The 27,839-nt window shown below is 35.5% G+C and overlaps 1 long non-coding RNA gene across 1 annotated transcript in view; it reads left to right on the top strand.

Moving 5' to 3' along the window:
• The first annotated feature begins 2,865 nt into the window (after positions 1 to 2,865).
• LOC145666825 (uncharacterized) overlaps positions 2,866 to 27,839 on the top strand; it is a 32,196-nt gene continuing 7,222 nt past the window's right edge. The window contains exons 1-2 of the long non-coding RNA XR_014127825.1: positions 2,866 to 3,002; positions 15,423 to 15,528. This is a non-coding gene — a long non-coding RNA (uncharacterized LOC145666825). The remainder of the gene's footprint in view (positions 3,003 to 15,422; positions 15,529 to 27,839) is intronic.

Raw genomic sequence — 27,839 nt, 5'->3', positions numbered from 1 at the left:
CTTCTTCACCTCTTTTCATCTTTTCCTAGATATGGGAAACTTTGTACTATATATTTGTTCTTCAATTCAATAAGCATCCAAGATTTGTCGAAATATTTATCCGGCTTGCTACTCATAAACCGAATAATGGACCGTGAGATTTCATTGGAAAGAGCCACTCACCAATAGTTCAATAACTATGAGGATTGTAGCACCTTAGGTAATTTTCAATCAACTTATACCAGATATCAAAAAATAAGCAAAACCTGTTAGTTTTACGTCTTTCGTCCCTCTTAGATTTGAGATAAACATTATAAATCTCATTATTTCCTCAAACCTGTTTCTGGTCATGACATTCCGAAGGAAGCTGAAGCCTAAGTTTTCCAGACCAGAGACACTTTACACTTTACCAGAGACAACCAGTCAGAATGCACTTGCACAAGCATCATCCGTGTTACGCGTAACGAGTTTTGTAGGTTCTGGTTTGATACGAACTATATTATGTTTTTGTAATCTTCCGTAGGTCTTGTTGTTTTCATCCACTATCGTTCACGCAATCTGAACCGGAGTTCACTAGGCCTAGCAGTAATTTCAGTAGAATTCTCTTGCTCAGATTCTTCACTTGAATCATTATTACTAGAATCAGAATAAGTATATTTGATTTCTTTATCATAACTACTGGAAAAATCTTATTCTTCAAGGTCTACATCATCTTCCTTTTCAAGCCAGCTGTTACTGTCCTCATCACCAGAAGCACTATCGTGAATATCCTGTAACTCTGCTGCTGCATGTCATTTACTACCTGAATACTCCATCATTCGGAAAGAGTAAAACACCTTCTTCAAAACAATCACTACAAATCAATTGTTGTTCACAGGGGCATCAATAATAACCCTTGATAAGAAGTATAAACAAGAATAAAAGGCATTTTTTATCCAGGGTAAAATAAATAGGAAGTGAACTTTGTGGTAGACAAACACCGTCTGCGTAGGTTTTCTTGAGATTCACCCGTTTCCTCCCACTTTTTTTCGTTGCACCATTCCGTTCATTTCTCATCATCACCGTCTCCTGTAGCCTAGCCGGCATAACCGTTGGACGTAAAACGCAAAGATTTCAATTCCATTTTCAGTGGAAATAGGTAGGTGTCAAAATGACCCCCGTGGTAGTTTTAGGTAAATCACCATTTTTAAAGAAAACCAAAAATTATTGAAATATGGTATTTAGGATATAATCACACTGGTTAGAGAAAAGAAAAGTGGTGCCATATATTTTACATATTTTAATTAATGTTCAAATTAAAGGACTGGAAATGACGGTGAGGGGTCAAAATGACCCCTTTGGTAGTTCGTGTGTTAAAAAAGAGAGATTTTGACATGCTGAAAACATTTTATAAGTGTCGCACGTAGGAAAAACATTTCTGTCGAAAAGGACAAGAAGCAGCACTTCGTGCAGGTTTGTTGCACACGCGGAAAAGTATCTTTTTGATATTGCGTCTTGCAAATGTTTAATCGCCGGAGAACAACTGTGAGAGGCACGCAAGATTCCAAAACGACAATTCAAGTTTCCTTAGGACCACAGAAAATCACGGAAAATGAGCATTGGTAACTTTTATCTCCGAACAAGCAAATCTCTCCAGTGTTGAAGCAAGTCCATCAACTAGTGGGATTAGGCATAGGCACAGGTCAAAGATTCTGGCGTCGTCAGGGGAATCCAGCGGAGCACGTCGGGATCTGACGTCGATTCGCGACCAAGTAGGAAAAACCCTAAAGCGCATCTGTCTTCAAAATGCAAAGGAGGCAGCGTCTAGAACTGGAGCTTGAGACAGACAGGTTGCTTTGATCGCTTCCGCCGTATTTCAGGACGGGAGACTCATAACTGCAGAGGACAAAAATCTTGTTGCTGACAGCTCTAAGGTACGAAGAGGAAAAGATAAACTGGGTGAGAAGATCCAGAAAGAAAAGGCTCACTTAGGCCGAGCAATTACGAGAATCTACGTCAAAGGAAAAAAATATGGAAATCTTGTGAAAGAAAAATTAACTGCAAACTACGAAGACGAGAGGTCACGGAAAAAGAATATCTTATTTCTATCGGAGCCCGGTTCAGAATGCTTGGGTCATGCCACACCTAAGTCAGGCACTGGCAAAGATATTGCCGACTCTATATTTGAGATTTTAGAGAAGAACCAGTACGACGTGTGAAGTCTTGAGGCAGTCGGCAGCGATACTGAACACAGTATGGGATAAGGGCGTGATAACTCAGATACAAAAATCCCTAGGAAAGTAAATGCAGCATCCTATTTGCCTTATTCATACCAACGAGTTACCATTTCGACACTTGGTTACCGAATTGAATGGTGGGACGACCGCACCCAACGCTCTTTTCGGCCCCATCGGAAAGAAATTAAAGGATTGTGAACTTTCACCGATCGTCTCCTTTACACCCATTCCAGTTGAATGGGTATCTAAAATGAAAAGAAAACATATGCTTTAAGCAGCGACCAGAATTATATCTTTAAAATTTGTAAGGCTGTTGCTACAGGAATCTGTACTACCGATCTATCAAACAGGAAACCAGGACCATTATCACATTCACGATGGCTTACATTGTAACGATCTGAAAATCGATCGTCTCAAATCTTATTTGTTTTGTTTCACATTGTGATTATTGATTGTTTTATTTTATTCTAAATACTTGTTCATTTAATTTTAAGCTTATTATTACTAATTTCAATACGTTACTATTAATTTACAAAACAAGTTTTATTAAAACGAGTCTTTGAATTATAGTATTCTTGGATACTAAATGAATCACTGGGCAGAATGGGCTTTAAATTCTGTATACATGCATTTTTATCTTTTTCTAATTATTGATCGATTGATGGATATACAAAAATAAACAGTGAAAGTTGGTAAATGTAAAACCGAATTAATTTGAGGTTTAAAGTAATTTTAAGTGTTATTTAATCGACCTGCCAGAAAAATATTGAAAATTATATTATTTTCTGCAGTAAATAAATATAAACGGTAAGATGTGTTTGTAGAATATCGTTGAAATGTACCATAATATGAATTGCTAAGAGCCTAGCCCCGCCTACTTTCGGATCCCAGTTGATTCCCAATGTAAAATAATTAAGTTTGATTTTGTATGCAATAACTATTTTATTGAATAATATTTAGTAAAGCTAATATTACAGCTTATGTGCTAACACGAGATGAATGTTACGGATGTTTTTATATGTATTCTTAGCCATTGTTTATAAAGCTCCGCAGTCATGTGCAAATACATCGCTGTTTTCAATTAAGGAATGAATCGAAGTCTTGATATTAATTGAAATAATATATGTACTGGCTGTAGGAAATAAAGTGGTAAGATAAAGGGTGTATCGTAAAATCCGGATTTTATAAAAGCAGATAGATGTAATATAGTTCTTGTATCCTGCTATTTGAAATAAACAGTAATTTTTGGAACCGAGATTTGGAATCTGTATAACTATGGTTATGTTTGTTAAATGCTGTGAATCTGTTTCCACGCATGATATCCGGACGTGTTCTACTGGTGCTACTCGTAATGGAAGTCCAAAATACAAATTGTATAAAAGTTAAGGTTTTAATAGGGCAATGAATGGTTGGTACTATAGAAAAAATGGGTAGTACTAGTGAGTGTTTTTAGAAAAATTTAACAGTCCCAGAAAATGGCGACCGTGTGACCGGACTTTGAAGACAGATGTCGTTACTGGTCGCAGATCAAGAGTCAGAATATAACGACAATGATCTGAAAAGATATCAGCCTTGAGGATAGTGGATACCAGAAAAAGTTTTTCAGAAGATTTTGGGACTTCGGAAGTAGGCGTTACATTATATGCATAATATGGTAAGGAAAAATAAAGTTGATAAAACTGCTAATAGCAGAGACAATTTAATGTATCTGTGTTGTGAAGGTGTGGAAGTAACTGGTCAGGGTACTGATAACAGTATAGTGTGCAATACTTGCCGTAATTATTTTCAGGTGTCCTGAAAAAAAAAGTGGAATCAACCAATGTAGAAGAAATATTAAACACTTGGCGTTGTAATAGATGTACTAGTAAAGAAATTGAACCGATAATAGAGGTTGATGAGGCATTTGAAGAAGAAGAAGAAGTTGCTGAAAGTAATAATGCAGGATCTGAATCAATTTTGACAAAACTGTGGCAGACGATGACGGGTATGAATAAATAACTTTGAGGATAAGATGACACGTATGAATAAAAATTTGGAAAAGAAATTCGAGGATCAGAATAAGAATTTTGAACTTCATTGTCAGAAGTTGGAAGAGCGGATGAATAAAAGGTTGATTGAGATTGAACAGAAGTGGCATCAAGAACTTACCAACTGCAAACAAGAGTTGAAGGAGGATTTGAGAACTGAGATACAAACTGTTGATATCCGATTAAATCAATTGAGTGATGAAGTGAGTGGACAAAAGGATAAGTTGAAGAAGGTGACGAATGATATGGAGATAACTCAGGGAAAACTTAGTAATCTAGAAATACAATAAGGTAAGAAGTTGCAAGAACAAGATTGTAAGTACCAGTGGCTCAAAGAAAAATTGGAATCCTTTTCAGGCAAACAGAGAATGTCAGGTAATTGTGATGATCTCAGTGTTGCCAATGTATGTATTCCTACTCTCTTTTCAGCTAATATATACAGAACCACCGACATTTCGAGTGTGATGTCTATGTCTACTGCTGTTATCACTACCGTTACTACAGTAAATAGTTTCTCCCATCGTAAATTATAGCCAAAGTTCTGTTTCTCCTATAGTAAACCAATGTCATACTGTTAATTAAGGCGTGCCTTATCGCATTCCTAATGGAGTAAATATGACATCGAGTAGGCTAAATTCTTTAGAAACTGGATTTCATTATCCTACAACGTGTCAAACGCCTGAAAATGTTTTAGTAAGAAATCCTTTTAAATTGAACGAGAGTGCCATGTGGCACGAGTTACCGCTAAAACCTAAAAACCTTCTCGAATTCCCCAGTTTCGGAGGACAACGAACAGCTGGTGCTGCGAGACAGTTCCTTGAAGATTTTGAAAGATGTGGTAATATGTTTCACTTAATTGACGAAGAAAAACTATTCCTGCTCCCACTGTTTCTAACACGTGCGGCTAAAGATTGGTTGAGAACGGTCGCATCTGAAATTAAAAGCTATGAAGATTTTATACGTTTTTTTTCGAGAGCAATATCTATCACCAGATTCAGAATGGGCTCAGACACAACAACTCTTAACCATGCGTTATGATAAGAGTAAGTTTCCATTCACGCTAGAGTTCGCATGGTATTTGGTTGAGAAATGTCATAGTATTGGGGAATTTTATATGGAAACAGAGCTCATTGATACTATTCTGACCTGCCTTCCGGAAGAAGATTCTTGATTGTTAAGAGTGGTTCCCGCAAAACCTGTCCAAAAGATATTAATAAGGCTCGCGAACATCAAAGCTGGAGAAGGCGCCAAGCGTAATATAGTCAGTTATCGCTCCCGTAATAATCCGGATAACGGTCGTTCGTCAAAACCAATGATGTTATTCTTGCTCAAGTAACACAACATACTACAGACAATAGTACTCCTAGAAATAATTACCGTTTCTAGTACAAAAGAAGAAACTGGGGAAATTAACACCGTCGAACAATAACCAACGTAGAAGAGTTCAGTTTTCACAAGACCAAAGTTGTCAATCTACCGAAATTCATTCACCAATTGAAGATATAAGAATAGGGGCTAGCCGATCTCAAGGCTCTTGTGACAACCCACTTACTTCGGAAAACGTGTGGCGCAATCGTTCATAGGAAGGGTAAACGGTTACGAGGGAAAAGCATAAACCCTTCCGACACTGGAATAATAAGAACCGATTTCGTATTATTCGAAGACCTAAATCTGATATCTAGTGATGGAATCCGAGAAGAACAAAAGACTGATAATTACTGTCAGAAATGATTTTCAATATTAGACACTAAACAGAACGTATCGTTGCACTAAGGACGGCATACTGTTTGTTAAAAATAAACTTAAAAATGGTTGCTTGTGATTCCTAGAAAGTTGGTAAATGTATTAGTAAAGGAAATACATGAAAATGGTCATTTTGCACTTAAGAAGTATTGTGGTTTGCCCGCGCATTATTTTCTTGGAAGAACCAAAAGAGAGATATAGCTAACTAAATCAAGAACTGTTTAACATGTGCTCGTACAAAAGCAAGAAATCGATCGATTCCCACTGTTAAGTGCCATATTGAGCTAATATTACAGCTTATGTATTAACACGAGGTGGATGTTACGGATGTTTTTATATATATTCTTAGAAATTGTTTATAAAGCTCCGCACTCATGTGCAAATGCGTCGCTGTTTTCAATTAAGGAATTAATCGAAGTCTTGATATTAATTGAAATAATATATGTACTGGCTGTAGGAAATAAAGTGGTCAGATAACTGGTGTATCCTACAATCCGGATCGTTTAAAAGCAGATTGATGTAATATAGTTCTTGTATCCTGCTATTTGAAATAAACAGTAATTTTTGGAACCGAGATTTGGAAACTGTATAACTATGGTTATGTTTGTTAAATGCTGTGAATCTGTTTCCACGCATGATATCCGGACCTGTTCTACTGGTGCTACTCGTAATGGCAGTCCGAAATACAAATTGTATAAAAGTTAAGGTTTTAACCCTGCAATACGAGCGCGGGCTACTATTGTAGCCCAGCGTTTTTGTTTTCCTTGCCGCAAAGTAGTTTCAGGTGCGAACACAAAGGGTGTCTCTGTACCTTTCTATCAACTATCATTCTGCGTGTTTAATGTGTGGTCGAACGTAAAATCGAAACGAGCTCATTGTTATTCAGCTTGAAAGTTTCATGGGCTACATCTGTAGCCCGCGCGACTATTGGTGTAATAAGTCTTCCAAAGCATCGAAAGTTTTTTCATCATAGTTTGAGTGTTGATCAGATGGTCAATGAGTTTGCAAAATGCCAGTTCTGATTAGTAATGTTTTCAGATTGTGATAGTAATGGTGAAGAATATTTTGAAACGGAAGAACTGGATTTTTCGGATACAGAAACAGCGAAAATTCAAATGTTACTGAGAATTCCGGGTGGCAGGAATCACTGATACCTGTTGATAATAGTGGTAGTAAAGACAGTTGTAACGTAAATTATTATGTGGCAAAAGACAATTTCAGATGAATAATAAAAACTCCTTCTCGTAATATTTGTACTCGTGCTCATAATATTTTGCTTCGTTTTCCTGGACCTAAAGGTGAGACCAGGTCTGCGTTGTTCTAACATGAATGTCTAGAATTGTTTTTAGATGCAAACATTTTTAGACTTATAGTTGATTGTAGCAATATTTGCATTGACAATGCCAGAAAGAGATTTGTACATGACCGTGATGCAAAGCTTACAGACTGAAATACGTGCCCTTCTTGGCATTTTGATGCTTTTGATGAGTGGTCAATGCTTGAAGGAAAGTGTGCATTGACCACTCAATCACTTGTGTGCAGAACATGCTTCGAGGAACTCGAATAGGAGAACAGAAAAAGAAAATTATATGGAAGTAAATTAGCATATGTATAATTATGCAAAAATCGTAATTAAACTTTTGAGAGCAAGAAATCTTTAAAACATATTTCGCTGAAAAGATGTATGTTTTATCGATAATACGTTTATCTGTAAGCTTTGTAAAATTTTTGTAAAATAATGCGTATTTTAAAACAATTTCGACATATATGTTTAGGAGGAAGAAAAGTTGGAAATGCACCAGATTGGTGCATTTATTGCTAAATACAAATAAGTTTCACAGTCCTATTCGTGTATTACTTTTGAAAAATGAATGGCGTTGATCTTCTTTGTATATACATAGCTTTCAAAATAAACATATTTCTCAAATTGGGTATAAGACCCTTAAAACAGTTTGTAAGTACATTTCTCTACAAGAAAGATAAAAATATTAACAAACTAGCCAATATAATAAAATAAAAACAAATGGGCTACAGTGGTAGCCCGCGCGACTATCCATGTCACAAAAATCCACGCGCCTGTTGCAGGGTTAATAGGGCAACAAATGGTTGGTACTATAGAAAAAATGGGTAGTACTAGTGAGTGTTTTTAGAAAATTTTAACAGTCACAGCACTGACTTGTAGGATGCTTCGCCATTACATCAGTACCGATAAACCTAGTTCAAGTTTGTGTCTACTTTGCAAGTACATTGTTAAGGTATACGCTCCCTTCTGGTTTTCAATACGGCGAAATCCCTCGTGAGAAATGGGTGCTATACATCTGTTTAGCATAGTTAAGCTATCACGTTTTCTGCCAGAAAATCTACAACACATAGTTCATTCTATCCTACAAACAAACGGATACTACGCTCCTCACGAAAACCTGCTGAGAACGATAACAGTAAATCCGAATATTCGAACGTTAAGCTGAGGAGGGAAATAAAGTGCCGCAGCCAGAAGACTCCGAGATCGAGCCGCCCACGTGACTTCATTCTTCCGAAATTAACCTTCATCGCTGAAAATTACTATTACATGATTAATTGGCCAAAATGTCTAACAGAGCAGCCAATCACGAAACATAAAGGATCAGTAGCTTGAAGAAAAATCCCAACTTCAGCTACTCTAACTATAACATTTCCTTGCAATAGTCAAGCTGTGGAACGCACAGTGAAGCTGGTGTGCGAGGCAGCGTCGAAAAATTGCGGCCGGGAATGTAAGAGATATCTACGTTACAGCCAACCTTAAGTGCAGAACAAGAATGCTCCGATTCGAGATCAAGAAGAACTACGTGAACAAAGGTCAAATGTGAACGTATGCTTACTGAGTGGGTGGGTGGGCGGTAGTCTATGTGCAACAACCTCCCCGTGGTAAATTCTGGGTTATTTTGCGTACAGAACAAAATAAGCGAAGAGTTGCAGAAAGAAAATCGTGTTATATCAAGAACTATGCCTATAATCATCGTTAACGTGACATTTCAAACAAACTCTGGATATTAATTCCAACAACTGAGCAAATTTGGCTGTACTTTCACTCATAAACATTTTAAAATTATTTACTGGCATTGTTACAAGTTTATTTTAATAAAATAATTGTATTATAGCCATCAGGTAACTAAAAACGACCACAAGTTGCTTTTCTATCATTGGTGTTGTGCGTGTTGCCTAACCAAACACTTAAAAAACTTGAAGTCCGTTGGGGCAGGGTAAGGGGTTGTTAAAAAAATTTTAAAAAAATCAGTAAGTTCGGTGCCACTAATGGCACCTTTTCCGCACTAGCCGGCTTCTGATTTCCAACAAAAGTGCAAACCGCTCTACCCTTTTAAATAAGCTATGATTCTCCCTTTTGGTTCACTTCCGTATCATTAGTATTTTATTAATTAAAACAAATAGACAATTTATTTGCATCATCCTTATAATAATTGGTATTCATAACAATCTTTTAGAACCCCTTAGAGAAAAAGAATAGATATGATTTAAATATTGTTTAGTTGACTGACGCAAGTACTTTTGCAAAAGATAATTTTAGGTTGACGATTGGGTTATGAGAAGTGTGAGCTGCTTCGCTTTTCACATTTTCCTACAAGTAACTATCACACTTTCATAGTTCCGACCATAGGGTTGGCTGCATACAAGGTCGTGTTTAATTTAACTGATTTTTGCTACTGATTTAATTACAAAACATCTGATTAAGGCTCAGTAGTATATTAAAATCACTTGAGTCCTTCATATTATTTCTTAATACGAAACTCATGTATCTAGTTTATACGTAATATACTATCGCATAGGAGAGCCAGCATCGAACGCTACAAGCATCATACACCAAGCAAAGGCTTAACTTGATAGGAGATTCACTATTTGACCTCGAAAACCATCGTCGAGCTCTTCGGCAAGAAGTTTATTAATACTTTCGTCTTGGATATATTTCTCCATACAAGTCTTACTTTGACTCTCTAGCAAGAGGAGAAAAGGTTGGTGATATTTGAGTACAGTGTTACCGATATATGATGAAAATTCCCTCCTTCGACAAAATAACTAATGAAGATGCGTTCAGGAGGATAGGAGAGACAAACCCGTACCTGTGGGAAATAATAATGAAAAAATAAACCATTTGGATAAGTTATAGTCTGAGTCATGAGTGATTTACTAAAACCATCATAGGTGTTATAGTCTAGGGCTGGCATGTCAGGGGATACCTTTCACCAGAATTCATGAAGCAAGTAATGAGGATACCGGAAGGGGCTAACAGAAGTTATACCCCATAGATGTGTTGTACCCACTTGAAAAACTATCTAGGGATTCTCGTATTGGATTTTTTTTTTGGACATTTGTCTTTTGAAATGTACATAAGAGCTTGTTTCAAAGTGAGAGTTGGTGCTTGATCAAAAATGTTATTGCCCTTCTTCACTTCTTGTTTGGTAAAAAACGAAAGAAGCTCAACAACGCCTCTTAAATGGTGAAAAAATAAATCAATTGAACAATTACATCAGCGATTAGGTTATTCAGTTCGCGTTGTCAGCTAAATCGGGAATTTCCGTTCGTGGAAACAAGGTAAGGCATGATGTAGATGCAAGATTTACATAAAAACCGGCGCTGGTGCGACCTACAATCAGTGCAAGATGTGTCTTGTAAATTGCAGGCAGCAGGTAGTCTCGAAAGCAAGAATTATGTACAATGTATGACACTTTATTAACGTTAAATTGCTGTGTGCGAATAGTAGTGTAACGTTGAAACATATTCCACCACTAATAATATATAGTTTATTCAACTAGAAAAACGAATAAGGTTTGAAACAAAAATATAAGGTACGACACAAAATAGCACGCCGATCAAATAATCTCTTTTTGAAGAAAAAGACACAGCATTGAAAATACCAAGAAATGCAGAAAATTAGAAAAATATTAGAGGAAGTGAATAGTAATCGCCACTGAAACTATGACTCATAATCGGTCAACAGTAACAAAACACGTTACACATATTTAAAAAAAAACTATTCAACTAGCATAACATGAAGTTTCCTAGCCCTTGCCTGATGGAAAGAAAGGAGCAACGTCAAAATTTGAAATAGAAAGCTCCTATTGTTATTCAGTGGTATAATTCTGTCACGGAAGGTACGCAATTTTTACTCGAAGTACTTTCTTCTTATTCTCTTTATGGCGCTGTATTCGCAAAAAAAAATAATAATATCATTGTATGTCACCTGAAATTGATAATGAAATAATATCTCGAGAAATACACTTGCAATTAAAAAAAAAATAAAATACATTTCCAATAATTTTAAAATATCTATTCAAGTAATATAAAATGAAGTTTCCCTCGTGCTAAATATTGGACCAGAAGGAGGCAACTTAAAATTTCATATGAAAAACCTCGTATTTTTTATTCAGATTTGACTTCTGCCACGGAATATAAGAAGTACCTTTTCGTTATTCTTCTAGATGGCGCTGTAATCGCAAAAAATGAATATCCTCGCACGTTACCTCAGGCTGTTTTTTTTTTTTTTAATGTTAAGAACAGGACATGTAGTGTGATGTTGATGCTAAGATTTTCAAACAAATAAAGATACGGACACCTTTGTAACAATATTCATCAAAATCTGCAGTTTTTCAATGACATTGTGGATAGTGTGAAAATTGATTAACTCCAGCTCTCCATTGGGCCATTGTTGTAAATGTTAAGTAATCGGGTACATTGTCAGAAAAGAATTAAGTTATTCATTTAGTTGTTGCCTATGTAGCTGTGTTGCCTATGATGATTTGATTTTAATATAAACCATGTGATTTTACCTGAGAGGTCAAACTGAAAGTGAACAAGTAAAGTCCATCGGTAGACGTAATACAGTTTAAGTGGACATTCCAATTTTCTTCTTATTGCAATGTAGATGTCTTTAATTATGATGTGATTTGAAACAGCGTATTATTTGATCTGTGAAGAGAAAGTTAGTGTAAACATGTAAAGTTAATCTTGGATCAGTTAGTCATTAGAAAAGAGAGCAAAACTGATCTCGTCGAATTAATGGAATGAATAACAGTTCACAAGAAAGACATATGTCCATCCTATGGCATTTTCTGTAGATATATATGGCTGATAACAAATTTACGTCTAGCAACGTAAAAAGCATTATATGCTGAAGGTGGGAAACCACTATTAAAACTGGCAAAGAAGTAACGATAATCAAGCTTTCCGAACGAGACAGGTTATATATCTTGCTCATATAAGGATCGAACGATCACCAAATTATACATCCTGAAGTAAGGGTAATATTTAACAAAACGTTTCGCTATCCACACAATCCCATTTCCAAATCTACTGTCGGGCGTTTCTTAAGGCACGACCAAGAAACGGAAACTGTAAAGTGTCGTAACATTTCCGGTATAACAAACTCAGCAACATTTGAAGACAAATAGCTTCATGTTGCAATCATTTGTTGGAAACCCATATTTTAGCAGTTTTAAAGCTGCTGAACAATATGACATTTCTCACGTGTCTGTGACACGAATGTTGAAAAACATGAACATACAGAACTTGATTTGGCAGAAGAGGCGAGATTGTTTGGCCTGCTCATTCTCCTAATATATCGTCACTAGACTATTTTTTTTCTGTGGTTATCTAAAAAGCCCATTTCTACCAAACAACGTCAACTACTTTGGATAATCATCGTCAAATGATTATTGATGAAGTTCCACTTAATGAACCGTGTGTAATAAAGAATGAAATAATTGGCTTTTACCATTGAATTGTTTACTGTCAGATCGAGGAAGATATTCAATTTGAGCACATACTTTGAAACATCAGTTACAATTTGTTCATCTTCAAATCTTACAGACAACTAAATCGTTAGAACCAAGGGGACTCAAATTAACCAAGTTCTTGGAAAAAAAACGAGACGACAGTACGTTGCAGGTTATTATGCCGCAGCTAGGACGACAGTAATTCAAGATAGCAGTAATCGAAGACAGTACAATTTTGAATTCTCGAAATTCATATCAAACGGACTGTGGTTAGATTCCAACGGAGTTACTGTTATGTAAAAACGAAATGAACCACCCTTTACTAACAATTTACCTGAACTTTGAGAATACATTCAAGACGCAGTTGGATCCATTTACTCTGGAATATTGGAAAGGGTGTACCAAGAATTAAACTGTAAAACTTATATGTGTCGAATTGCAAATGACACTGTTATTGATCATTTGTACGTGGAATAACACGTATGTATTTAAAAACACGAATTTTTTCCAGTTTTTCTCTCATTCTAAATAAGCTGCATATCATTGTGACTAAATAAACATGAGTGATTAACCTTTGAAATAAAGGAGATCATTACAATAGCTCTGTTTATATGTTAAGTTTCTTCGTGCCTTATCCACGTTAAGTAACATTGATCTCCTGTGACATCTTCGTCATTTGTGCTTTTACGTTTTGATGGCAAATAATGATTTTCCTTACAGATGTGTGCGTGCCACGTTATATTTAACAATAATATTGGTCTATTTGACCTTTAAACTTCTAGGGATGATTTTTCTTGACGATGCTTCAAAGCACAATATCTTTCCTTTTCACATGCTAATGATTTACCACAGCTCCATTGATGCGTAAATGAAAACAATTTTTTTTGCTACATATTTTACAAATATTGCACGCGTATTTCTTGTTTTCTTTTATTCCAAGTGTATTTCTAGAGGTATTAGGTTTACAATCAACCTCGTTTGTCCTATGATGTTTTATTATTATTATTATTATTATTATTATTATTATTATTATTATTATTATTATTATTATTATTATTATTATTATTATTATTATGCGATTACACCGCTGTCTAGAAGCATAACAAAAAAAGTATTTCATGAAAATGTTGCGTATCTTCGGTCGCAGAGTTTGAATGTGCAATAAAAATTGCTGTTCCTACTTCGAATTTTAAAGTTAATTTTAAAGTTAATTCTTGAAGAATTTCTCTCTATTAGAGATAGGTCATTTTTGTGCTTAAAAATAGATATTTTAAAATTATTGTACACGTATTATTGCAGGCGTATCTCTCAATATATTTAGTTTATTATTAACTTCAGGTGGTGTATGACGATTCCTTTTATTTTGCGATTATAGCGTCATCCAGGAGAAGGACGGAAAAAGTACTTCAAGTAAAAGTAGCAAGGTTGATAGATCATCAACCTTAAGGGAAGGAAAGAAAGCAATTTTGAGATATTCCACTGGCTCTATCTTTTTGTTACAATACTTATCTATTGTAACTTATATATATAAACGTATTTATATATTGTAACGTATATATGTATATATATATATATATATATATATATATATATATATATATATATATATATATATATAAGCCCCTGTTCCAAAAAGGGCCCATTGACTAAAAGGAAAACATTAAACAAATGAAACTCTGCCGATGCAAAAATGACTTCAAAGAAAGAAACTTGGGTTTTGTCGTTTTTGCGAGAAAGAAGTTTCAGCGGGCAATGGCTCCCTTTGAAATGACAAAGAATCCCGCTCAATTATTACGGAAATTAGATTGCTGTGGAATTGCTTGAAATTGTGATATATTGTAGATATTGTGTACCTAAGAAAAAGTCTCAATGTGCACGACCAAAATTTACTGACCGTTAGACCACTACAATGTAACTTGCTTGAAAACAGCCAAAGTTAACAATATTCTGGATTCATTTGATCCACAATATTCTGGATCCACTCAAGTTTCCACGTGATCTCCACTTTTGCAGTTGACACCAAATATCAAAACGCACTAAACAATCAGAGTTTAAAAATAAGTATTACCTAGGCATATGTTAGCTTTCGTAAAATATAAACTTTTGTCAAATATGATCCAATCTGTTCTGAGAATTTCCACTTGTCTAACTAGACAGCAGATCAAATCGGATATAATAGTGGAGCGCGTTTTGTCCAATTGTATACATATTTTTCTAGACATTAACTATTGACATCCAGGTTCTTATAGAACGTTGTGTGTATATTGTTGCTAATTCCAGAGTTACTCTTATAATTAGGTATTAAATTAGCGGGTTTTTGGATCTCTCAATTCAACGATGCACAACAAGGCTGGTATGTGATTAGAATTGCATAAATATTCGTACCAATACGTAGTTAACTGGTTGGAATTTCTAGGAATTCTTATATTTTTAATAACGCTTACTTGATTTGAAAATAATGCTGTACTTTTACGAAACGTTTACATGGAAACTGTACTATTTTTGTTGAAAATCTTACATTTTTATTTGATTTATTTCGATTTCATACATGAATAGCTTTTAAATAGAAATATATTTCTTTCTTCCCGTTCGGACTATTTTATAACATTTATTATTTGAAGGTGAAAAGCAATGCAATTTAAGAGCATAATTTGTAAGAATTTTATTACGAAACATAATATCTAATGTTTCAGATAAACTAGAACCAGTAAATACATTCGAATCCAAAGATAATGGGTTGAGCTGTAAGTGCGAAATATCATGTCTTCAGGAGGATTATTCAGTTGTTTATGGCAAGAGGTAAGTACGTAAATTCCATCTTACTACGTTTTACAAGAATGTTACTGTTTCTCGCTATATGATAACACAACCTTCATATACTAATATCAACATGAATTATCAACGAAAATGGGGCATCGGTGGCTCAATGACCGAGCGTTCACACTGATGAAGGGTTTCCGGGTTCAAACCCTGTTCCCGGTGAGCAAACATGTGTGGGTTTGTTTCCTTGGGGTTCTCCCGTTTCCTCCCACTTTCTTCATTCCACCATTTCATTCATTTCTCATCATCACCGTCTCCTTTAGCCTAGCCGCCATAACTGTGGGACGTAAAATTCAAAAAAGTCATTTCAATATCAACGAAAATGCTTAGATACTTTCAGTTGAAGATAAAATAAGCTTTTCAAAATATGAACAAACTTTTAAAAAGAACTAAAATGCAGAAACTACTAAAGCGTTAGAAAACAGAAAATAACAATAGAACCCTTAAAAGAAGAAATAGGTCGTTAGTAGTATTTACATATTTCTCACGAAACTGTGTCAAATCGAACGAATTGATGTCTATTAGGAATTATATTTTTGTATTAGAGGAATTATAATCTTTCTAGCTTTGGACGACATCAAGAACTGATGTAGTTTAATGGAGTTTATAGTAAATAATTCGTTTCTATTTCTTAGAGCATTATTATTACTGTTTTCTGGTTTCTAGTGCTTTTCGAAGTGAGATCATAATTTAAGAAATCTTCCACTTCCTGCTTTAATTCGTTTCCTGAAATCGGTGATATATATAATACATGTTTCGAAATCATTGGTGAGAATACGCGTGATATTTTCAGTATTAGCGTTTGATGAATTACAAGGTCTTATTTCAAAGCATTTTATGAAATAAACTTACGAAACATGCATAACATTATTCTATATGAACCGGAAGAGAATAATTATGTTAGCGTAACTATGTTGAAGTTTTGCGGAAACGTGCACACAATGAAATCGGTTAATTACGGTATTAGGACTCATAGTCGTGGATGAGTTTTATTGTCTTACTCCGAAGACTATATTCAATTTCTAATGACATTTATATGAATCGACCGGAATATCATCTGGATCAAGTTATATCACCAAAATCGGAACTTGTGTGAAAATGCACATGTTCAAGCCAGTTAGTTGTGGTTTTCACACTGCACCTGTTGAGGTATATCTTTTTGTAGGTTCTCATTACGAATTGGCGAAATTTCTATAGGGACACCGAGAATGTACACTTTATGAAACAAAAAATCACCAAAATCGATAGAGGTATATATGTATGAATATATCCACAACCACATCGTATACTTATCTGTTGTATACCGATATATGATTTTATAAATATTCAATACATAGGAACTTTTCTTTTGAATGTCTTAATAAATTATTGAAAAAATGAAAGGAATTATGACTAACGATTTACCACATAATTTCAAACATAGCACATAAATGCATGCATACATACATACACATTGTGCTAACTGATCATGCATTTAAGTTACTGATCATGTATTAATTAACCTTTAAACACACACGCTGCAGCAAAATCCACCCAGGCTGGAACTTCTGATTGTATTCGCACAACATTCAGTCAGTTTTCGTTAAGCGATCGTGGTGTATGGATCATAAAACTTTGTATGGGGATAAATACGCCCCGCGCGCGGGTTTGTGTAATATAACTTTTTGCGAAGTTTTCAACCAATGTTTTCTACAACTATGTGTTTAATATATATATTTAGTCACGTGGGCCAATATTGTGCCTGTAAACGTTTAAAAGACATTTAAAGTAAGGGAGAGGACACAAAATGGACAGTGTTGCGCAAGAGGAAGAGAGAATAAGGAACTTCTTTGATTCTGTAAAGAGTGATGAACAACTGAATCATAACGATTCTAGTGACGAAGATAATAATTTACATGAAATTGGATATGACACAAATACTGAACAAGAGTGCGAGCAAGAGCACTACCTTGTACGGGTACGATCCGCAGAAACTAATAACAGGAAGGGGAAGGGAGGACATATTCAAGCCAATTCTCCTTTCCTAAGGATATGACTATCATTTCTTATGCTCCCAAGCCCGAAAGAGTTGTTGTGGCATGAACAATGCCCAATGGAGACAAAATTGATGTAGACAGAGGTGAGGGGAAAATCCTGTTATGATGATTGATTATAATTTACATATAGGCGGCATTGATGTTATTCACAAGCTCTGCGGAACACATACTGTCTCAAGAACGTGTAAGCGTTGGAGACTTTACAATGTTTTTTGGCATAATAAACGTTGCAAGCATAAATGCTCTTGCAATTTTCAAATACGACATCGCAGTGCAAAACTAAGTAGCCAGAAGCTACTGGGTTTGCAACTTTGGAGGACCCATATTGCAACTACGCTATCTCTGCATTTACTGCTCCTTCGTCTGAAAGAAGCAGTCAAGACCATCACTACTCTTGAAAATAAATCCAAAAAAGAGAAAGAAAAGAGAACTTGTGGAAAGTGTCAAATATGCCCGCCTCAAAAAGACACAAAAACTCAATCTTCATGCTGCAATTGGAACAGGTTGATCTGCAGGAAGTACATCCTTCTGTATTGTAAAGAGTGTGCCCCGATTAAAACTTTGCTCTTCCACTTGGTGCGTGTGGGAAATGACGGCAAATCTGTAATACGGTTAGATAAATTTATCATTTCTATTTTCATGTTATATATTATTCTACGTATTTATGTTTTACATGATATTAAAATAATTTTGTTATATTAATTTAGTGGACAAAGTCCAAGTACATATTGTGTTGATATTTGTAAGTAATGAATGTTTTATGCTAATTTTTAAAATGTTTCAAATGAACATATGAAAAAATCACAAGATTGTGTAATGTATTCATCCTCTTAACACATACAAAAACTAGAAACACTCACTATAGCTTTACACACATGCACTAAAATATTTTATAGTAACGTATAAAAAGTAAAACATAAAACCAGAGTAAAAACATTTGTCTTTAGAAATGCTGATGAAATCAAAAACCTACCGAAACAAATGACTCCATCTCCTAGAAAGGTTCAATTTTACATAATTTAGTCTTACATACCGAATACATACAATAAATTTTGTGTAATACCAATATAAGGAATGGGGTGTAAAATACCTCGCTCTTGTGTTTAAGTCCTAAAATTTAGCTCCTTTGTATGAGGGTTAATCATAGCCTTAAACTATATTGCAGAGAGTCCTTTCAGGCCTAAACTTTTAGTTTCCATCTGTGTGCTAAATTTCAAAACGATCAGCTAATCATATTTTGTTGCAACGAAGCTACATCTGTTATTCCTGGGAAGAGTATCATTGCAGCCCAGTCATTCATATTATAATGTAGTTATTAATTAAAAATTCTCAACCGAAATATATTATAAATTATGATGTAGCGTGTTTACTCGCGTAATAGTCGCCCTCGCATAATAGTCTCACTTAAAGTTTGATTTCAAGATGGTCGCCAAAAATTTTCCTGCATAAAAGAAGCAGTCAACGGGATGTTTTATGGGATACAGATTCTAACGAGGTAACTTTTGTGTCCCCGTTCTCAATCCGTAAAAGAAGAAGAAAGTAAAATGTTATGAAAAATACATTTTCGAAGTTAGTGGGGCTCTTACAACACTGTTATTTGTCGCACGCGCGGGTGCACACGATTTACCTCGTTGAAATCTGTGTTCCATGAGCTTTCCAATCAGGTATGGCTTATACCTCTGTGACAATTAGGGGCGTACCTAGGGCAGCCAACGTCAGGGTAGACCAAAATATTTCATAAAATATATACAGGATGATTCTCTTAGGAAACACGTTAGGATTTTTTACTCTCTTGGTATTGAATTTTCGCCCTTCATTTTTTATGTGATTGTACCTAATGTCTGTGAATTTTTTCCCCTTCGTACGACAAGTAACAGTGTTGCCAGCCTTTCACAAATTTTCGAAAACAAATAAATCCTCATTTTTAAAAATATTCTTCTTCTTTTTCTAAGGGTTAGGCACGGGTGGCAGAAATGTTCGCTGACTGAAGTCTGCGTTACATATGCTTTACAACGAGGTATAGTTCATATCTATGTGCCAATTAGAAGGGGTACTAGGGCCGCCAACGTAAAGGTCTATGATTTTTTTTGAAATCCCTGTCGGTCCTGAAAAGGTTAATTTTACCGTTCTTCGCAAGATAGTGTAAGGGAGTTTTTTCCTTCATATTTTGTATAACACGTGTTTGTTATGTTGGTATATAAAATGCATATATTTTATTACAAATGATCCCTAAAGTGTTGACTTTTTTTTAGCTTTTTTTGATAAAGTATTAAAAAAACGAATTTTTCATTCTGACTGTTAATGAAAACTGTAATAAAAGTAACCAAATCGTTTATAAGTGAAAATTTATTGCTTATGGTAAATAGAACGTATTACAGAACAGGAAAAACAAAAAATGTCGCAAAAATATTTTTTTAATATTAAACAAGATAAAAAAGGTGGTGGAGTCCTGAGGACCCCAGTTTGACTCCGTGTCACAAAAAATAAGTGTGACCACGGAGGGTTAAGTGTCCTTGATGTTTTTCTCTTCGTAACCCTGTCGTTATAGCATAGTGGAAAACTAAAGTAAAACATATTAATAAATAGTTAATCAAGATACTGAGAAACGTTCTTTAGAAAGAAATACCTTCATGTATTTGGTTATAATATTTTGTTGTCCATGAGTGTGGGTTCGAACCCCAAAACTTCCAGTTTTGGTTTTTACTTTTTACAGATACGTCGGAAAGTTAATTTTTTTTTTAATTGTAAAAGGTGTTTACATTCAAAATAAGAGGCATTATCGCAGCATTTATTTTTGTGTACATTTAATGTAAAGAAAAGCATAAAAAGAATACGGGTAGACAAAAGCTATTGCCGAAACTAAACAATATCAATAATAATTACTACAAAAGAGTAAAACAAATAGCTGAGCTTCTAAGGACGGGACTTACAATTAGTTGCTAAACTATGTAAAGTACCACTGTGTTCTATAGTTCCCAACGGACTTGAGCCCATATCCACGCGCACGAAGACGTAAGTAAATTTTTGTAACGCTACACACAATTTTATTTGACAATAACATTTATAGTACTGCTCCCGACTTCTATGTATACATATATCGATTCTCATGCCACATGCAAACTTTTGCTGGATGGACACCACATGCGTGGGTTTTCTGGATACGGATTAGAAAATCTAACAACTCCGTATCCTCAAAGAATGTTCACTACATACCAAATAACGTATCTGCACGTGGTATCGCAAGTATAGAAAGAAAATTGATATTATTATTCATTGAAGTGACAACCATACAGTAAAGATAAGCATTTATTATTATTATTATTATTATTATTATTATTATTATTATTATTATTATTATTATTATTATTATTATTATTATTATTAATAATAATAATAATAATAATAATAATAATAATAATAATAATAGCTGTTTTGCCCGTTCCTCGCACGGGTCAGATAAAATATCTATGTGAACAAACTGAACGACGAAATAAAAAATTAAACATTTATAAAATTGGATCTATTTTGTGTGAATGCTTACCCGAAAAAGTAGTTGTGTTTCCATTGGAATGACTTGAATAGTAAATACGGTTTATACTTAATACAACAACAACAATAACATATTTTTAACCAGAATAAAACCTATTACTAAACAGAACGAAAGCAACGTGAATGTAAACAAAACTATGGATTTCACACAAATATCGGTCAATTTATATTATTTATACAAGTCTCGGCCCCCTCTTTAGTATGGCCCCATTCCTTAGCTGATTGGGGCTAAATTTAAAATTAAACACTTTCTTGAGTTTCACTATTGAGATCAGCGACCCCGAAAACTATGGATTGGACACTAATATCGCTCATTTTCGATAATTTTTATATGTCTCGGTAAACCCCCGCCCAGCAGGTGGCCCCGGCCCGCATACAATGATAGCTTAATTTGAAAGTCATTGCTAATGGAAGCTTCATTATTGATCTCAGCGACCGCGAAAAACTATGGATTTGACACTAATATCGGTCATTTTGGATTAATTTTACATGTCTATCCACCCCTGAAACCCCCCGGTGACCTATGGCCCGCATACAATGGTAGCTGAATTTGGAAGTCATCGATAATAAAAATGTCACCATTGATCTCAGCGACCGCGAAAAGTATGGATTGGACTCAAATATCACCCTTTTTGGATTATTTTTACATGTCATGGTATTCCCCGCTCCCGGTAACTCCCCTTCCCACAGTCGAAGGGGTGAATTTGGAAGTTAATGCGATCTTAGTTTCACCGTTGATTTCACCGACTTTCAAAACTATGCATTTGACACAAATATCAGTCATGTTGGATTATTGTTGAATGTCTCGGTATTCTCTGCCACCGGTGAACCTCCAGCCCGCAGCCGAAGGGGTGAATTTGGAAGTTTATGCGATAAGAGTTTTACTACTGATCTCAGCGACCGCGAAAACCATGAATTTGACACTAATTCCGGTCATTTTCTACTTCTTTTACATGTCCCGGTAAATGCCCCCTGAAACCTCCTGGTTTGAATTTAAAAAAAAAACACTTCGTCTTTGTCTGGGGCCGAAATTTGGTAACTCTCGGTCTACTCGTCCTGTACCCAGGCTGCACACAGACAGGCTGACAAAGTCTTCATTTTATTTATATTAGAATAAGTTTTACCTTTAGCAATTTACTTTCACTTGTTACGTTTTAAACATATCCCTGGCATACAACTAACTGTCTGGCAATTTCGAATTTCCTTGATCCGACCTTATATTTTAACAGTTCCTTCGCATATATTCAATTTCCAATTTATAGAGATTAATTCATTTCCTATAAACGTATCTTCTATGTGCGAAGAACGGACATTTTAGGTGCTTTGTGATAATTCTGAAACCATCATTGTATTTTCAACGATGTCTGTAGACATTACATCTTCTTCTTTTAAAGAAACTTGAAAATAATGTAATGGCTCAGACTCTCGTCCATCGTTGCCTTTTAACGTTCTTTAGTGCTATTTGATCACATTGGTGCCAAAGAGCATTAAGTAATTTGAAGATGAAACTGACATGTATTTAACTTACTGTGAATGTACTCCCAGAAAAGTTGTTTCTCAGTAATCTATAATTTTAGTTCATAATGCTTCTGAATGAGTCATTCTTACCGTAACTCTGAAACATGTTTCTTTGTGAAAATAGTGTCGCTACCCTATATAGACTCTTCTTGTGTTGGCGCATGGCGATACTCAACCTGGAACAGGTAAACTTCAAGGGGCGCCACAGAGATAATTTTGTTTAAATATGGGAGGCAGCATTTACTAGAAGTAGTAGCAGTAGTAGTACAAACAGTAATAGTAGTAGTTGGTAATAATAGTGGTAGCAGTAGTAATAGTAAAAATATTTGTAGTAGTAGTAGTTGATAGTAGTAGTAAGTAGTGCTAGTAGTAGTAGCTCGGAGTCAGTTAAGTTAGATTAAGGTAGGTTCTGTTGTCTGGCTCCCATCATTTAAACATAATACCACTATTTTCATTTCAAAACATTAAATAGTTTGCAAAGAACCTGAGCATAATGATAATGATACATGTAAACTTTAATAAAAATGACTCCGTATTCTTAAATTGTACCTTCCCACTCGTGCACATTTTAGAATATATTCGAACCTATAGGAAAATAATATAACATACTGGCACATTCTACAACAATTTCGATCATTATGGAACATTCTAGAACATCCTGGATCATTCTAGAAGTTTCTAGAGCATCCTGAAAATTCTGGATAATTCTCTAAGCCTTAGGAACCTTCTATAACAGTCAGTAACATTGTCCGAAATAGTTGATAATTCTAAAATTTAACCCCTTTCTTTTTAGCACAGTAATACCGTTTCTAGGGCCTTTTCTCCCTGTAGGATCCCTGCTGGTCCAAACCGAAACCTTAGTCATGGATAAGAGATACAGGGTTACAATACCATATAACTTTCTTGGGACTCCGGGTATGGTTTCGGCGCCTTTGTGGCACGCACGGACAAACCGCACTTACTTTTATTATATATATCGATTATTACTATAAGCGTACTTTTGAACTTGCATGGCAAACTACTGCATAGTATGTTATTATTTCTGTAATTTTCGCTGGATTCTATGTTATTTCGTTTATTAGTTTGCACTAATTTGTCTGCAGTTCATCGAATAAATGAATTTTGGCGTGCACGTTGGTATAAATAACCTTACAGGAAGATGACGGTTCATACCAAAGAGCAGAAATGAACTTAGTAATATTTGGGTTTTGCTTTTGGCTGCAGGCTTGTATAGGGGTAATGTACTGGACTTACGAATAGTATAGGTTTAGAATATAGATTCAAATCCTGTTCAAGCCAAAATTTATTTTTCACAACGTGATTGTAAAGAATTGAGCAATCTGTAAGAATTTGGAAGCAAACGCCAGTAGCATAATAATGTCGATTTACGAACGTTGGTTGGGAAAAGACAAATCATAACTATAGGTCCTACTAGGACAATTCGAAACATCTAATTGATCCATAGTATCCACTTTTCATGCTACTGTTCTTACAAAGAACCACTACACCATTTATTAAACATGTTTCGAGTAGAGTAACTGTTGGTGTATTAATATCGTGCTACATGTCTAATGAAAAATTTTGGTTGGAATCCCCATCAGGTTTTATATTTTTTTCCATAAAATATTAGCTACAGGAGAGATTCATCCGCAGTTTGAGAACTTACAAGGCTAATCCGATTATACGATGTGTGATGTCTTCATCATATATTGTAATGATAATTCCTTTCATATTTATATTCTTCTCTCTTTCTCTCTCTCTCTACCAATCTTTCTTGACGTTTCCTTATCATATCCTTCACGTTCTGTTCTCTCTCTCTCTCTCTCTCTCTCTCTCACACACACACACACACAAACAAAAACGCACACTTTATGCCAAGTGAACTGAAGCACGCAGAAACAAACCATATGTTAAACTTTAGGCATGATCCTAACGTGTCTCAGATCTCTAGTAGTCCGGTAGCCAAAGGGGTAAAATTTAGTGTACTTGGAATTGCGGTGTGATCAAAGCTTTTTGCTGTTTCTTACTGATTTGAGTGTGTTAAGCAAGAATCTGCCGGGTGCCACTCTGTCGTTATTGGGCAAACTGAGATATTGGCGCCTGAAATTGGGGATCTTTTGAAATCATGCTACGCCACTCTTTTTAGACATTTCCTTCAATATCTTCGAAACCATTCATCCTATTAATAGAACAACAAAATTCGATATGTAGATGAATATTAATGTCATTAATATTACCCATCTCCAGTTTGAAAGAATATAATAAGTGCCAGCAGTGTGGCTAGGTTCAAAACTAAACGTTAACGTATATTATTGTATTTATTTGTGAACCTAAATTGTCGTACGCCCAAAGTTCTTTTGCTGTATCTTATTGATTTGAGTGTACTAAGAAAGAATCTGTCGGGTGCCACTGTATCATTGGTGAGCAGATTACGGTATGAGCCCCTGATATCAGGGTCCTTATTATATCCACTCCACGCTACTGATTATAGACATTTTCTTCAATATTTCGGGAATCATTCAACAATTAACATGCCAACTGGAAATCCAGACACAGTAATGACAACAATGATGAAGGTGAAATGACTAACTGAGGAAGAGGTCAGCAGTATGTATTTTTCACGGCTGATCAGGATCTGTATCTAATTGCTGTTGATATCATGTGGTATTACCCTGAGAAGTTAAAGAATTTCACTCTTAGACTTGGTGAAATGCATATCCTAATGAGCTTCGTGGGATGTGTTGGGATTTTTATGGCAAATAGTGGGATTGAAGAAATTTTGGCATGCACATTTGGAGGTGTTCATTCAATGTTGTTGGGAAAGAAATTTCCACAGAACGTAAGAGCGTTACGAATATTAGCAGAAGAAATACTTAGACCGCAAGTATTAAGTGTATCTATCAGTGATGAAAGATTACTTATGCAAAGCAATAATGAGCAAGACATGTAGGCTGTGGGTGAATTGCCTAGTGAAGCCTGTTCTAATAGTGATGCTGTTTGTGAGAGCTGAACGAGAGTCTGATTTTCCATTACACTTGTATGCTGTGAACGAAATTATTCTATACTTTTTAGCAGCAGAACATTTCAACTATGCTAGATACTGCCTTTATTATTACTCCTCTATGTGCAACATTGATAATAATGAATTGGTGAGGTTTTTAAAAGGAGAACATGTTGCACGACACAGACAAGGTATATGGAACGCTATTTAGAGTGACATGTTTATTGAAACTACCCTCACGAGATACGGGAAGAGTCAGATAGAGTGATTACTGGTGTTACTCTAAACGAAAACATGGTTGTAACTTGGACACAAAGTCTTCACATTTACACTCAGCTGCAGAAAAACATTGAAGAACTACGAAATGATAAAAACCTCGAATTACTTTTTCTATATCATAAACTAGAAAGTGAACCCAGAAAGAAAAAAGACAAGGAAGACAGAAAGAGAATTCGAGAAAAACTAATTCAGTGTATTGATGCCTTGGATTCATTGTATCCTCCTCCTGAAATTATCGATATCGTAACTGGACGAGTTGCAGCTGCATTTGTAAACGTTCGTGATGCTGTAGCAATAGAAGAAAAGCAAATGATTGAACTGCAAAGATCATTGCCTGAAGGTTTTTTACAGTCCTATCTCAAACAAAATCATAACCACGGACTCACTGAAGACAAATGCAAATATTTACGGGGTTTGTGTTTATGACACCAACGTCATATACCAACGTGTGATTGGTTTGTTGTGTTCCAGATCAGTAGATGTTCCGAGTGTCCTTAAGCATGAACTAGCACCACATCCAACTGCATTATTTAATGATGATGGGTCTATATAGATCCACATATAAAGCAGTCTTAAATCCAGTTTAGCAGTTGAACTCTCTAATCTTGTTCGAGCTCGTCCCAGTGCTTATAATAGACGGTTCTGCAATTCTCTGGGTTATACCCTGGTCGTCAAATGGAACTGTTCTAGATTTTGTGAAAAAGTACGCAGAATATATCAACGCTCTCCGACAAACTGCTGATGTATATCTTGTATTTGATACATACAATGACAGTAGCATTAAAAGTTGCACACGGGCACAATCATGTGTAAAAGTCAGCAGATAGTATCAACCGAGAATGAATACTCCTCTTCCACAAAAAGAAGTTAAATTACATTTTCTGACAACAAGATTCAAGTAATTCAACACATATGCAACTACTTGTGTGAATGAAGAGAGTCTTTCACTACTCTTCAGAAGTTGATAGTCATTGGGCCTGATATTACCCCTATCGATGTAACTCCAGCTGGAACAATTTCACTTGCAGGTCTAAGTAATGAAAATGGGGATGCAGACGTTATTGTTGTTCATCAAGCTCTGGTATTGGCTAAAAGTTCTGCTTCTGATATCACGGTCATATCCGATTATACAAATGTATTTCTCCTCCTCCTCCATCATTATGCTGAATTTGTTGAAGGTAATTAAGTCTTTATGCAAACTGCGGTCAGCCAAAGGACAGCGATTGATATTTCAACATCAAAGGAGAAGTCGTTAGATATCGTTAAACATTTGCTAGCAGCTCACGCATTAACAGGATGCGACACTGTTGAAAGTATTTATGGAATAGGAAAGAAAAGGAACTTCTCGTTTTAAAGAAGGGATACAAGCTGCCAAATCTAAGAAATCCTACCGCAGAACTCGTTACAGTCGTGCACGAAGCTTCCGAATGTATTGCAGCATGGTATGAGCCTCAGCATCAGAAGAGCATGTCTCAGGTACGGTACTCTGTGTGGGCCAGGAAAGTAGGAAGTTCAAGAATGACATCCTTACATTTAAGAGCAGTTCCATCAGCTGATGAAGCTTTTGTTCAACACACCAAAAGAGCCCACTTACAATGTGCTATCTGGAAGAATGCCAAACAACAAAGACCTCCAGATATGGATCCATTTCAAAATGGTTGGCTTCAAGACGATATAAATATGTTCTTGGTTTCAGTTATGCTTACAGATACTTCAGCTGTAGCTCCAGATGATGTGTTACGAATCATTCACTGTTCATGTTCACAAGAAACGAAGTGTTTTACTGCTAAATGTAGTTGCTCTGGAAACAAGAGAGGCTGTACAATGTTCTATGCATGTGGCGGTAGTGATTAATGTGACAATCCACTCGCGAGAACAGCGGAAGACAATTTCAGTGATTCTGATGA

The sequence above is a fragment of the Thermobia domestica genome, chromosome 1, assembly GCF_964235325.1.
Source record: "Thermobia domestica chromosome 1, izTheDome1.hap1.1, whole genome shotgun sequence".
Lineage (NCBI taxonomy): Eukaryota > Metazoa > Arthropoda > Insecta > Zygentoma > Lepismatidae > Thermobia > Thermobia domestica.
Note: the sequence above shows the minus strand (reverse complement) of the source record. Positions and strands in the feature narration are given on the sequence as shown.